This window comes from Pristiophorus japonicus, chromosome 6 (assembly GCF_044704955.1).
Source record: "Pristiophorus japonicus isolate sPriJap1 chromosome 6, sPriJap1.hap1, whole genome shotgun sequence".
NCBI classification, from domain to species: Eukaryota; Metazoa; Chordata; class Chondrichthyes; family Pristiophoridae; genus Pristiophorus; species Pristiophorus japonicus.
This window is the reverse complement of record NC_091982.1, coordinates 15,139,475-15,153,627: the sequence shown is the minus strand read 5'-3', so window position 1 is coordinate 15,153,627 and position 14,153 is coordinate 15,139,475.

Sequence of the window (14,153 nt, the reverse complement as noted above, 5' to 3'; positions counted from 1 at the left end):
CTCTGCTGGTGTCCAGCTTATGCCATCTGGCCTCAATTACGGTAACCAGTGCCTCCACTTCCTCTTGTGAGACATTCATGGTCCTTGAACCACGTTGCATATTGTAGCTCCGATTTTTCCACTGAGAATTAAAGTTCTCACACAGTTCTCGCACACAACTGACTTTTTAAAAATGGCCGAATGCAGACCAGGAGGTGTATTGGGCATGTGCGCCCATAGCAGTCATGTAAAAAATGGCATTATTTTGTTCTGCGTAGGCGCAGAAGGGAGGGCATCCTTTTCTCGGTACAAACATTAGGGTCCACTCGCCAAAACTGAAGAACAGGCTGCGTGGCGCCAATTAAAAAATTAGAATGGGGAAACTTTCAAGTTATTTTTTTGGAGTAGTCGTGGCCCAAAAAAAGGGCATAACTCTTGAAATATGCCAAAAAATGGCATTGGGGAAATTTGAGCACCAAGACCATAGTTCAGTCAGATATGCCTTCCCATAGTTTGGTATTCATCCAGCTTGTCTGTCTGGTTAGCAGTGTTAATGTAATTTTTCAGTCCAATTTTCTCCCTTTGTTTTTGCCATTGATTTCTCCATTTTCTTTAGCTCGGGATCTACAGGGTTCATGAAGTACAGTTTCTCATTTTTGAGACATCTAGCTGAATCTTGTTTTTCACCACAGGCTGCCATTTGCTTTAACTCATCAATTCGTAGGGTCTCAAAACTCTGGATTTCTTTATCTCTCTCAGTTTTTTTCTCCTATGGTACGCTTAAGCTTTCTGGTTTACACGGTTCAGTATCTCACTGGGCAGTGTATTAACCAATGGATCGAGTAGAAGAATCCAACTGACATCAACAAAACCTTTGGGTACAGATCACCATTTAAAAAGCTTCCAGTTACGCCTCAGCATTCCTGAGTGGTGAAGTGTTTGTTAGCAACGAACATCTTTGGCGCCTAGCTTGATTGCAGAATTCCTGTGGTTACTCTCTCTAAATCAGGTGAGGAGTCCTTTTGTATGGGTTCTCCTGGGACGGTGCTTGTGAATAATGCATTGATTGTTTCTTTGTTGGGAACCCGACATTGGCTATGAAGACTTGAGGCAGTGAGTCACAGCATCCATCAAGAACATAGCACTATACACAGGAATAAAGCAGCAACCAAATTCATAAACTAATTATACTAGCGGATTTCATGTGGTACTGCTCATGGTAAATCAGATACTCTGTTTTACCAGAATCAGAGCATTCTCCCATATAATACGCAGCATCGATTATTCTGGTGTTGAAGTACATCTATGCATAACTTGTGTAGCCGTGCTAAAATACATCTATGAATAACTTGTGTGGCCTTTAATAGACTATTTTTTCAGTGATTTTTGAAAGGGACAAATAGTAAATACACACTGCAACAAATAAGAAAGATAAATTATTTTTTTTAGGAATCAACAGATTATGGTTTTGCTCATAATTCAGCCTGAGAGGGGAGAGAACACAAAAGAAGGGTCATCATAATATTTTTCTATTTCATTCCTTGCTTTGTCTAAATTGACCATTCCTAATCTGTGATCCCAGCCACATCATCTAGTACTGCAACTTCCTTCAGGCAAACTCACCCGCAAACCCTTCCTGATCCTTCACAGCTATAAGAAATTGAGGGGGAATCCCAGCATGCTACTGCACCTTAGGTACCTGGGGATCATAAACCAGGCAAAACGAATGTTTGGTGATGAGCCCTCTGTCTCAAGTTTCTGCCTGAACCAAGTCATCGGCCAAAATCTGGATGCTAACCTTATCAAAGATTGTTACCACTCATATATAGATGTTTTTGAGACCTTGACTAAATCTGCAACTACCATGCAATTTGCGCATGCATTCTGTTATATATGCAGACTATAGATATACTCTCTATGTAGTCACTGTGTAGTTGCATAAGATAGAGACTTGTTTACCTGATGTACGATCAATAAGGTTTACACTGTGTATATACATGCTGGCACCACTAGAGGGTGTAACTGGTGGAGATCGGGGTTTCCTGCCCTGGTGGCAGGGGCTGCATAAAAAGGGAGCCACCATGCGGCTGCCTCACTCTGGAGTTACGAGTAAAGGATCAAGGTCACGACCGTTTGAATACAACACATTGCCTCGTGGAGTCATTCACAAGTACACTACAGACATAATAACTGGCGACAAGAATACGGACTTTCACGCGATTATAGTTACCTTTGGCACACTAAACAACTTCACAGAGGGTGGTGATTGGGATGCCTTCATGGAAAGGCTCGAGCAATATTTCGTGGCAAACGACCTGGCAGGGGAGACGGACATATTGTGGGAGAAGCGCAAGGCTATACTGCTGACCAGTTGTGGGCCCGAGGTCTACTGCCTCATCAGGGATTTGCTGGCACCCATGAAAGCCAAGGATAAGACGAAGGATGAGCTGACTGAACTAATTCGCGACCAACTAAATCCAAAAGTGAGCAACCTCACGGCCAGGAACAGATTCTACACTCACCACAGACCTGAGGGCCAGGAGATTGCAAACTATGCTGCCGACCTCAGGAGACGTATATAAGAACATAAGAACATAAGAATTAGGAACAGGAGTAGGCCATCTAGCCCCTTGAGCCTGCTCCGCCATTCAACAAGATCATGGCTGATTTGGCCTTGGACTCAGCTCCACTTACCCGCCCACTCTCCGTAACGCTTAATTACCTTATTGGTTAAAAATATAGCGATCTGTGATTTGAATACATTCAATGAGCTAGCCTCAACTATTTCCTTGGGCAGAGAATTCCACAGATACACAACCCTTTGGGAGAAGAAATTCCTTCTCAACTCAGTTTTAAATTGACTCCCCCATATCTTGAGGCTGTGCCCCCTAGTTCTAGTCTCCCTGACCAGTGGAAACAACCTCTCTGCCTCTATCTTGTCTATTCATTATTTTAAATGTTTCTATAAGATCACCTCTCATCATTCTGAACTCCAACGAGTAAAGACCCAGTCTACTCAAACTATCATCATAAGGTAACCCTCTCATCTCCGGAATCAGCTGAGTGAATCGTCTCTGTACCCCCTCCAAAGCTAGTATATCCTTCCTTAAGTAAGGTGACCAAAACTGCACGCAGTACTCCAGGTGCGGCCTCACCAATACCCTATACAGTTGCAGCAGGACCTCCCTGCTTTTGTGCTCCATCCCTCTCGCAATGAAGGCCAACATTCCATTTGCCTTCCTGATTACCTGCTACACCTGCAAACTAACTTTTTGGGATTCATGCACAAGGACCCCCAGGTCCCTCTGCACCACAGCATGTTGTAATTTCTCCCCATTCAAATAATATTCCCTTTTACTGTTTTTTTTTCCAAGGTGGATGACCTCACTTTTTCCGACATTGTATTCCATCTGCCAAACCTTAGCCCATTTGCTTAACCTATCTAAATCTCTTTGCAGCCTCTCTGTGTCCTCTAGACAACCCGCTTTCCCACTAATCTTTGTGTCATCTGCAAATTTTGTTACACTACACTCTGTCCCCTCTTCCAGATCATCTATGTATATTGTAAACAGTTGTGGTCCCAGCACCGATCCCTGTGGCACACCACTAACCACCGATTTCCAACCCAAAAAGGACCCATTTATCCCGACTCTCTGCTTTCTGTTAGCCAGCCAATTCTCTATCCATGCTAATACATTTCCTCTGACTTCGCGTACCTTTACCTTCTGCAGTAACCTTTTGTGTGGCACCTTATCGAATGCCTTTTGGAAATCTAAATACACCACATCCATCGGTACACCTCTATCCACCATGCTCGTTATATCCTCAAAGAATTTCAGTAAATTAGTTAAGCATGATTTCCCCTTCATGAATCCATGTTGCGTCTGCTTGATTGCACTATTCCTATCTAGATGTCCCGCTATTTCTTCCTTAATGATAGCTTCAAGCATTTTCCCCACTACAGATGTTAAACTAACCTGCCTATAGTTACCTGCCTTTTGTCTGCCCCCTTTTTTAAACAGAGGCGTTACATTAGCTGCTTTCCAATCCGATGGTACCTCCCCAGAGTCCAGAGAATTTTGTTCGATTATAATGAATGCATCTGCTATAACTTCCGCCATCTCTTTTAATACCCTGGGATGCATTTCATCAGGACCAGGGGACTTGTCTACCTTGATTCCCATTAGCCTGTCCAGCACTACCCCCCTAGTGATAGTGATTATCTCAAGGTCCTCCCTTCCCACATTCCCGAGACCAGGAATTTTTGGCATGGTTTTTGTGTCTTCCACTGTGAAGACCAAAGCAAAATAATTGTTTAAGGTCTCAGCCATTTCCACATTTCCCATTATTAAATCCCCCTTCTCATCTTCTAAGGGACCAACATTTACTTTAGTCACTCTTTTCCGTTTTATATATCGGTAATAGCTTTTACTATCTGTTTTTATATTTTGCGCAAGTTTACTTTCATAATCTATCTTTACTTTCTTTATTGCTTTCTTAGTCATTCTTTGCTGTCATTTAAAATTTTCCCAATCTTCTAGTTTCCGACCAACCTTGGCCACCTTATACACATTGCTTTTTAATTTGATACGCTCCTTTATTTCCTTGGTTATCCACGGCTGGTTATCCCTTCTCTTACCGCCCTTCTTTTTCACTGGAATATATTTTTGTTGAACACTATGAAAGAGCTCCTTAAAAGTCATTCACTGTTCCTCAATTGTGCCACCGTTTAGTCTGTGTTCCCAATCTACTTTAGCCAACTCTGCTCTCATCCCACTGTAGTCCCCTTTGTTTAAGCATAGTACGCTAGTTTGAGACACTACTTCCTCACCCTCAATCTGTATTACAAATTCAACCATACTGTGATCACTCATTCTGAGAGGATCTTTTACTAGGAGATCGTTTATTATTCCTGTCTCATTGCACAGGACCAGATCTAAGATAGCTTGCTCCCTTGTAGGTTCTGTAACATACTGTTCTTAGAAACAATCCCGTATGCATTCTATGAATTCCTCCTCCAGGCTATCCCGTGCGATTTGATTTGACCAATCGATATGTAGGTTAAAATCCCCCATGATTACTGCCTTTCCTTTTTCACATGCCTCCATTATTCCCTTGATTATTGCCCGCCCCACCGTGAAGTTATTATTTGGGGGCCTATAAACTACACCCACTGGTGACTTTTTCCCCTTACTATCTCTAATCTCCACCCACAATGATTCAACATTTTGTTCATTAGAGCCAATATCATCTCTCACAACTGCCCTGATATCATCCTTTATTAACAGAACTACCCCACCTCCTTTCCCTTCTTGTCTATCTTTCCAAATTGTCAGATACCCCGTATGTTTAATTCCCAGTCTTGGCCACCCTGCAACCACGTTTCTGTAATGGCCACCAAATCATACCCATTTGTAATGATTTGTGCCGTCAACTAATTTACTTTATTTTGAATGCTGTGTGCGTTTAGGTAGAGTGTTATAATACTAGTTTTTAAACCATGATTTTTAGTTTTGACCCCTCCTGCAGCCCCGCAATATTCATACATATTGTCCCTTCCTATCACCTTGTGGTTTACACTTACCCCAGTGCTACTCTGCTCTGTTGCCTCCTGCCTTTTGCATTCTTTCTTGGGGTCCTGTTCATCTGAGCTCTCACCCTCTCTAACTAGCTTAGAGCCCTCTCCTGGGTTCTGAATACTCCTCGCATTGAGGCACCGAGCTTTCAGGTTTGCCTTTTTATTACACTTTGACCCTTTAGAATTTTGCTGTACAGTGGCCCTTTTTGTTTTTTGCCTTAGGTTTCTCTGTTCTCCACTTTTACTCATCTCATTTCTGTCTTTTGCTTCTGTCTCTATTTTGTTTCCCTCTGTCTCCCTGCATTGGTTCCCATCCCCCTGCCATATTAGTTTAACTCCTCCCCAACAACACTGGCAAACACTCCCCCTAGGACATTGGTTCCGGTCCTGCCTAGGTGCAGACCGTCCGGTTTGTACTGGTCCCACCTCCCCCAGAACCGGTTCCAATGCCCCAGGAATTTGAATCCCTCCCTGCTGCACCACTGCTCAAGTCATGTATTCATCTGAGCTATCCTGCGATTCCTACTCTGACTAGTTTGTGGCACTGGTAGCAATCCCGAGATTACTACTTTTGAGGTCCTACTTTTTAATTTAGCTCCTAGCTCCTTAAATTTGTCTCGTCGGACCTCATCCCTTTTTTTTACCTATATCGTTGGTACCAATGTGCACCATGACAACTGGCTGTTCACCCTCCCTTTTTAGAATGTCCTGCACCCGCTCCGAGACATCCTTGACCCTTGCACCAGGGAGGCAACATACCATCCTGGATTCTCGGTTGTGGCCTCAGAAACGCCTTTCTATTCCCCTTACAATTGTATCCCCTATCACTATCGCTCTCCCACTCTTTTTCCTGCCCTCCTGTGCAGCAGAGCCAGCCATGGTGCCATGAACTTGGCTGCTGCTGCCCTCCCCTGATGTGTCATCCCCCTCAACAGTACTCAAAGCGGTGTATCTGTTTTGCAGGGGGATGACCGCAGGGGACCCCTTCACTACCTTCCTTGCACTGCTCTCCCTGCTGGTCTTCCATTCCCTATCTGGCTGTTTTGTCCCTTCACCTGCGGTAAGACCAACTCGCTACACGTGCTACTCACGTCATTCTCAGCATCATGGATGCTCCAGAGTGAATCCACCCTCAGCTCCAATTCTGCAACGCGGTCCGTCAGGAGCTGGAGGCGGATACACTTCCCGCACACGTAGTCATCAGGGACACCGGAAGTTGCCACATGGTACAGGAGGAGCATATCACATGACCGAGCTCTCCTGCCATGACTTGACCCTTAGATACACTTAATTTGGTGACAACAATATTAACCGGTTACTTACTGATATAACAAAGAAAAAGAAAAGCTACTCACCAATCACCAGCCAATCACTTACCCCTTTGGCTGTGATGTCACCTTTTAATTTCTTTCTACTTCTTTTTTGCTTTTTCTCCCGGCTGGAGCTTTACAAGCTCCGCCTCTCCATGCACCTCCCGCTGGTCCTCCCTGACTCACGCTGGCCTTTTGTAGGCCTGGGACGCTGCCGCTCCGCCTCTCAACCTCCCGCTCTTTGGCACGCACCTCAACGAAGCATTGCGAGACATCTTCGTTCTAGGAATTGGCCATGATGGCCTCCTTCACAAGCTATTATCTGCCTACACCACAGTCAACCTGCAGAAAGCCATCAGCATCAGTCAGGCATTTCATGATCTCGACCTGCAGCACTAAGCAAATTATTCTTCCTGTGGACTCACACTCAGCAAGTACTGTACATAGAATGGTGCCTTTCACAGGAAAGACTGTAGAACGTGGCTCTGCCCAGGGCAGAGAGCACAGACCTCAGGGTTTCAGAACTCAGAGTCCACCGAGGGGTGCTAATCGAGTAGCACCATGCTGGTGTTGCAGAGGAAACCATAGGGCTCACCGGTGTCAGTTTGCTGAGTATGTATGCAAAGCCTGGAACATGAAGGGCCACCTCTGGCATATGTATAAAAGAAATATGACTCACCATCTAGCAGAGGAGTCAGTAGATGACTTTGAATCCAGCGGGGAGGGGAGTATGATGATTTGGCCAGAGAGGCAGCTCAGCCCCAAGAAGAAGTGTATGGAGTGTATACCTGCACCACCAATTGTCCTCCAGTGAAGATGGAAGTCGACATAACAGCGTTCCAGTCTTCATGGAAGTGGGCACGGGAGCGAGCAGTCAGTGATGAACCAGGGTGACTTTGAGAGGCTATGGAATGGAAAACGACTCGAGCTGGTTCCAGTACAGGAAAAGTTGCGCACCTACACTAAGGAGCTGATCCCAGTCCTCGGTAGTGCAGATGTAAGTGTAATCCATAATGGCACGGTGCACAAGTTACCTCTGTGGATTGTTGCAGGTGATGGTCCAACGCTACTCGGAAGAAGGTGGATGGGGAAGATCCAGTGGAAATGGGACGACCTCTTCACTCCAGCAATCGATGTCCCCCATGCTCAGAGACAGAGCAAAACCTCACCTTCGCTTGGGCCAGGCACCAGAGAACAGACCAGCACAGCACCTGAGGCATAGACTGTCCAACACGACTGCGTGGCAATGATCCGACCGGAACAATCTAAAAGTACCTTCTCGGCTCCAGTGGTAGGACTCCTGGGGAGGAAGATCGAATTCACAAGCACTCTTTCAGCTTTTGTGGTAGAATCATGGGAGAGAAGGATCAAGGCAGTCGACCTCGAGGACTGAGGCAAGATGGAGTCCCTGCTGCAGTGAGGTGCAGCATGGCGTGGCAGGGTTCTCTTAAAGGAGACCTGCAACCAACTGAACGTAAATTGATTGCCATGCATACAATGTCTCTTTAACGAACAGATTAAGAATGTAAAGAACAAAATGTTGCGAGATGTCGGGAATAGTGTTCCCAAAAGTAGCAAGCCAGCGACCTCAGGAGGGTGAAGGCACTGATCCTGATACCCTGCCCCAGGTCTATCCCATGCTGCAGGCACCCGATGGCACTATTTGCCATAGACCTGGAAACGAAAATGGCGCCAATACGCGCAGTTGCGTGCCGCTGCCCACCCGGGTGGAGACAGCGCAGCCCCCAGACCCAGTCGCTACCTCGGCCATGTCTGGGAGTGAAAGGTCAGAACCAACGAGCTCCCCAAACGGGACCTGGAGCAGCCAGGTTCCCAACACCGTTAGAAAGGAGGCAGAAGATTCTGCAGCCCTCAAAGGAGGACAGGGAGTCCACATACATCTGTGACTCCACCCACCACTAGGCAACGGCAAAGGCCCTGAGTCCTGGCAAAGTGAGCAAACCAAGCCCACCCCGTTAGCAGGGGGTGCAGCGCCGCCATCAGACGACTAGGACCCCGTCCGGTTGCTCTGGAACTAGCGTCCTCGCATACCTGTACTGCTACCTTAGTACTGACCATGACTGAAATAATTGTGCAATCTACCCAATCCTGGTGCATGAATGTAAAACGTAACGAATGTAAGTCACTGAACCCAGGTATTACAAAACAAACTGTAAAAAAAACATTTTTCTTCCTTTCTTTGTACTTGCACTGTGTTTAATCCTGCATGTTTATGTAATGGGCCAGCTGCATGATCTCACTGTGGGGGTGAGGAAATGGATGTATGTAGTCATGGACACACACATGGATCACACCCAGAACCCACTGGAACCTCCACTGCATCATCGAACCATCCAAACTGGTAACCACTACCCAACGATGTGGCAAAAGGACTTGGGGGTTAACAGGGAGAGAGCCAAGCCAAAGCACAGCCAAGGTGCAAGGGCTATTGGCACTTAAGTCTGGGGAGAGCTAAGCCAGAGCACATAGTGCAAAGGTATTTGGCATAAAGGACTTGGGGGAGAGTGATGTTATATATGCAGACTATAGATATACTCTTTGTGTAGTCATTGTATAGTTGCATAAGATGGAGACTTGTTTACCTGATGTACTTACAATAAGGTTTACACTGTGTGATATATACATGCTGGTACCACTAGAGGGTGCAACTGGTGGAGACCGGAGTTTCCTGCCCTGCCCTGGTGGCAGGGGTTGTAAAAAAGGGGACCACCATGCGGCTGCCTCACTCTGGAGTTACGAGTAAAGGACCAAGGTCACTACAGTTTGAGTACAACACATTGCCATGTAGAGTCATTCACAAGTACACTACAGCCATAATACATTCAGAGGACGGGGTGATGCAGTAAATTAGACCCACGTCTTTTGGCTCCTTGAGACTGTTCAAATACAGCTCAGACTGGTAAGCTGAAAGTCTTATTTCCTCGATACCTGTAAGTAAATAAAGTGGCCTTCAGATGTATCTGTTCCTGAAACAACGCAGCACTGTTTATAATTTGGCATTAAATTGGCAATCTTACTCAAAACAAATCACACTGGTACAGTCGGAAGTGTATAACTGAGCTTGAGGAAACACATTATGGGGCTGGGTAGAGGGAACTTTATTCTACATCTAACTTGTGCTGTACCTGACATGGAAGTGCTTGATATCTAAAATGGGAAAATGGTCCATTCTCCAACACTAACATCTCTCTCTTTGACAAGAACAAACATCACACACACAAAAATGACTTGAGAATGGGTGCAGACTTCTTTTCATCCAGTTTGTTCAATTAAAAATATAGATATGGGGATAAAAACGTAAGAAAAACTGTCATCTGCAGCCACAGTATGTAACTGAAAACATTATCACTATAATGTGACACAGATGTCCTTATGCATAATATATGTCTCACTTAGAAACCCTGTTGTTCACCATTAAAATAAACCACTCGAAAGATTTACCATGCACTAGGCGAGTAAAACCGCAGTCAGTGAGGGCCACAAAGGGCCTCATTATCTCCCACAAGATAATGGCTTTTCTCTAGCAGCATAAACAGCTGTGCACTAACAGAGAGATGATGGATCCCAACTCGCAAACAGAATGTGGGATTCATTTCACCAAATCTTCCTTTTCATCCAAACGATGCTGGAAATAGAATCTGAATCTATATTCTGAATGAGGTGAGGTCTGGAAAAAGGAGTAGTTCATCAGCATTGAACAGCTTTAATTGTTCGCAGGTCTGAATTGCTCATGTGTCTGTCTACGTGTCTTCCTTTATATCTGTGTTTCTGGCTTTCCATATCTGTGTGTGACCCGATCCGTGTGTATTTATGTGTGTGTGTTTCTCTGTGCTCCTGTTTTTGTGTGTGATTGCACGTGTACGTATGTGTGTGAGACGGAAAAAGAATGAGACTATCCATACACTCAAATCTAGCACACAACTCTCTACACCAAGAATGCAGCTTCATAAAATTGTCCCTTATGTGTCTGTCTATCTTTCTGTGGGGCTGATAATATGATCTTTGACCAGTGATGTAATTCCAGGACAGGGATGTCTCCGTCAGTAGCTGTGAAGGCAACAGCTGTGTTGAACTTTTATGTGCAAGTAACCGCCAGAGATTTCTGTCACATCTCCCAACCCCCAGTGCATACTTGCAGCATCTAGGTCGCTAATGCATTGTTTGCCGCTGCTAGTGGATTCATCTGTTTCCCTTTGGGAAACTGGCAGCAGCAGGAATGAGCTCTCCAATTCCACCGGAGGGCAGGATTCTCCAGAGTGCAGGGCAAAATTGACTGCGTGTATGTAACATTACATACTCCTGTCCCAGTGCCACTCCATTCATAAACACAAATGGCTGACACTTTCTTTTGATGCTCATTGTATTGACTGTATTATCCAGCGCTTAAGTCTGCTGTGCACCCATTGCACATGGCATGCCATAATGTGGTGGGAAACTTCTAAGTCAATGAGGGCCTGCACACCAAGCAGGTGCTGCAGATGTGTGCTGGGCTCACTAAGGACCCAAAATAATTTGATGAAGTTATAGCCCAAATAATAAGCTCCCAGTGCCTAATTAATGACGCAGTTGCTCTGCACTCATATGAGATGAGATGGTGGAATCAAAAATCAATTATATTGGATCTTCGTTCTTAAAAGCAATTCTGCTTTAATTTGACCCAGTGATTTCTCTGCTTCTTTAATTTGTTTACTTTCACTACTGAAGTTATGCTTATCTTTGCAAAGCTGCACCCCATCACCCAGCTCCAGGTGTTTACTAGGGGAACTGCAATTGTACTGAATCTGCACAGTATTTATGGGTACCGGATTGGGAATCCCTCTCCACCTGCAGGCTCTGCAGGAGGAAATGGGACATAAGTGGAGACATACAAAGATGTTGCATTTACACCTTGGGCACTCAAGCAGCCACCCATACTCTTCCTTCCATCTATACAGTCCAAGGCACTCATACCTGCCAATATCCAAGGCGATCTATGTGGAGATTTACTAGGTGAGCTGTAACAGAACTGTGTAATATAGTGCAAGCAGACCTTGAAAGCACATTGAGGACAGGATAGCTATCAGCTGTCAAAGTCATTGTTGCCTTGAATATATATCCCACTGGCTCATTCCAAGCAAAAGTAGACAATATCTATCGAATCTCCCAACCTGTAATGAACATCTGTGTCATACATTGTTTTACCATGCAAGGCATTTCATCACTTTGCTCATGGATGGATGTGAGGAGGACTATAGGTATCCAATGGAACCATGGTTCATGACTTCATTGACACACCCAGAGGCAATACCTAAACAGAGTTGCAATGAGACACATGGAGTTACTGGGTGGAACAGACCATCAGGATAATGAAAGTGACGTTCAGAGCCCTCAGTGCAGCAGGAGAAGTCTTTTTGTACAACCCAACTAAGGTATTCTAGTTATTGTAGTCTGATGTGCCTTATATAACTTTGCCCTGCAAAGTTCTATTGCTATAGATCAGGAAGCCAGCATCAATCAGTAGCAGAAATGGATGCCAAACTCAAACCAGAAAAATGTTTGCAGATACAATCGTTCACTCAGCAGGAGTCTTAAGGCCAGCTGCCATGAATGACACATTTACTTAAGTGGCTGCATCATCCAGTTAAGCCAAATTTTATAGAAACATAGAAATCTACAGCACAGAAGGAGACCATTTCGGCCCATTGTGTCCGCGCCGGCCGACAAAGAGCCACATGGCCCTCGGTCAGCAGCCCTGAAGGTTACATATAAACCTATGAACAATGAACAATAGCGGAAAGGTAAAGAGCATCCGGCTCAACCAGTCCGTCGCACACAACTGTGACCCTTGCACCGAAACATTCTATACACTATTATTCACCCTAATAGTGTATGTTGCAGATATAATCAGTATGGTTTACCCCCAAGCTTCCCCTTGCTGATAGTATATGTGTCTTCTACTTCCCAACTATGTTCTCATTCTAAGTGTTTCCCAGTGAGAGAAGGAAGTGAAGTGTTTAGCTGTTGCCAATGAGATGCTGGTATCCCCATACGTTATCCTCCTTCTCACATCTCACCTCCCCCTCATCCCACAATATGTTCTGATTTACAAGCTTCACATGGTGTAAGCATGCACCTCTTGTTTTACCCCCTCCCCTCACCACAACCCTACCCTTGTGTCATTTCAGACACCCAAGAAAGCCAGCCTGCCTAGCCAGTGGTTGACCAAGAAGAGGGAAAGGAGAGTGAAGAAGAAGAAAAAACACCAGCTGGGGTAGCACTGTGCAAGAGCACCAGGATAGGCAAAGGCACTCGCAAGACACTCACTAAGGCAATGGACAAGGAAGATTGGTTGGTTTTTTGATGCACTATTGGATGCATATATTGATAAAGTTGGATTGGAAAGTTTGCTTTGTGGTGGCTTTTATTTCAACATTGTGCCCAAGAGTACGCTGTGATGGTCAGTTACAGAGGGAAGGTAAGGTGTGGGACAAATGCTGAAAGGGGAATTGGGGTTGTGTTCACTGGTACTGCAGGTGGATGATTCGAGCCCGGCCAGAAAGGGGACGTCTGGGTTGCCTCCTTTCTTCTGCTTCCTCTTCTTCTGCATCTTCCTCTTCTTCGTCTGCTTTTTCCTCTTCCTCCTCCTCCCTCAGCTTTTCCCCTTTGCAGCCCCTGCTCCACCTCCATGTCATGTTGAGCCCAAGGGGAACTGCAACTAGTGGCCCCAGGACTGGGAGCAAGTGATGTTCTCAGAGGCCTTCCTTTAAGAGCCAAAGCCTTGCAAACATTTAGCTACTCTCCCTGCATTCCCTTCACACTTTAACAACTTTTTAAATGTGTTACACCAAGTCACTACTCAAATAAAATGTAAAGAAACCTGCACAAAAGCTAAAATCTAAACTTACCTGAAAGTTACATGTGTCCCTTTAAGAAGTGCTGGGAGGGGGTCCATTGTATTGCTGCATGCACGCTCTGCCAAGCATGCTTTGGAGAGGGCGTTAATAGGACCGGCGACGTCCAAACATGCTGATTAATTTCACTATCTGGCTCATCTATATATCTGGAGCAAGTTAAGGCAATGGCAAAGCTGCCAACCTACTCAAAATGGCAGCCACCACGTTCTATGTCGGAAGTGGGCGGAAGGTAGGTGGCCGCCATTTTTCTTCCAAACCAGCCTTAACAAAGGCGCAAATGTGTCTAATTTGCCCGCCTTTATTTTTATGAGCACAAAATTCATCAAAATAAGATTTAAAAATAGACCCTAACACAATCGAAGACAGTTTCAC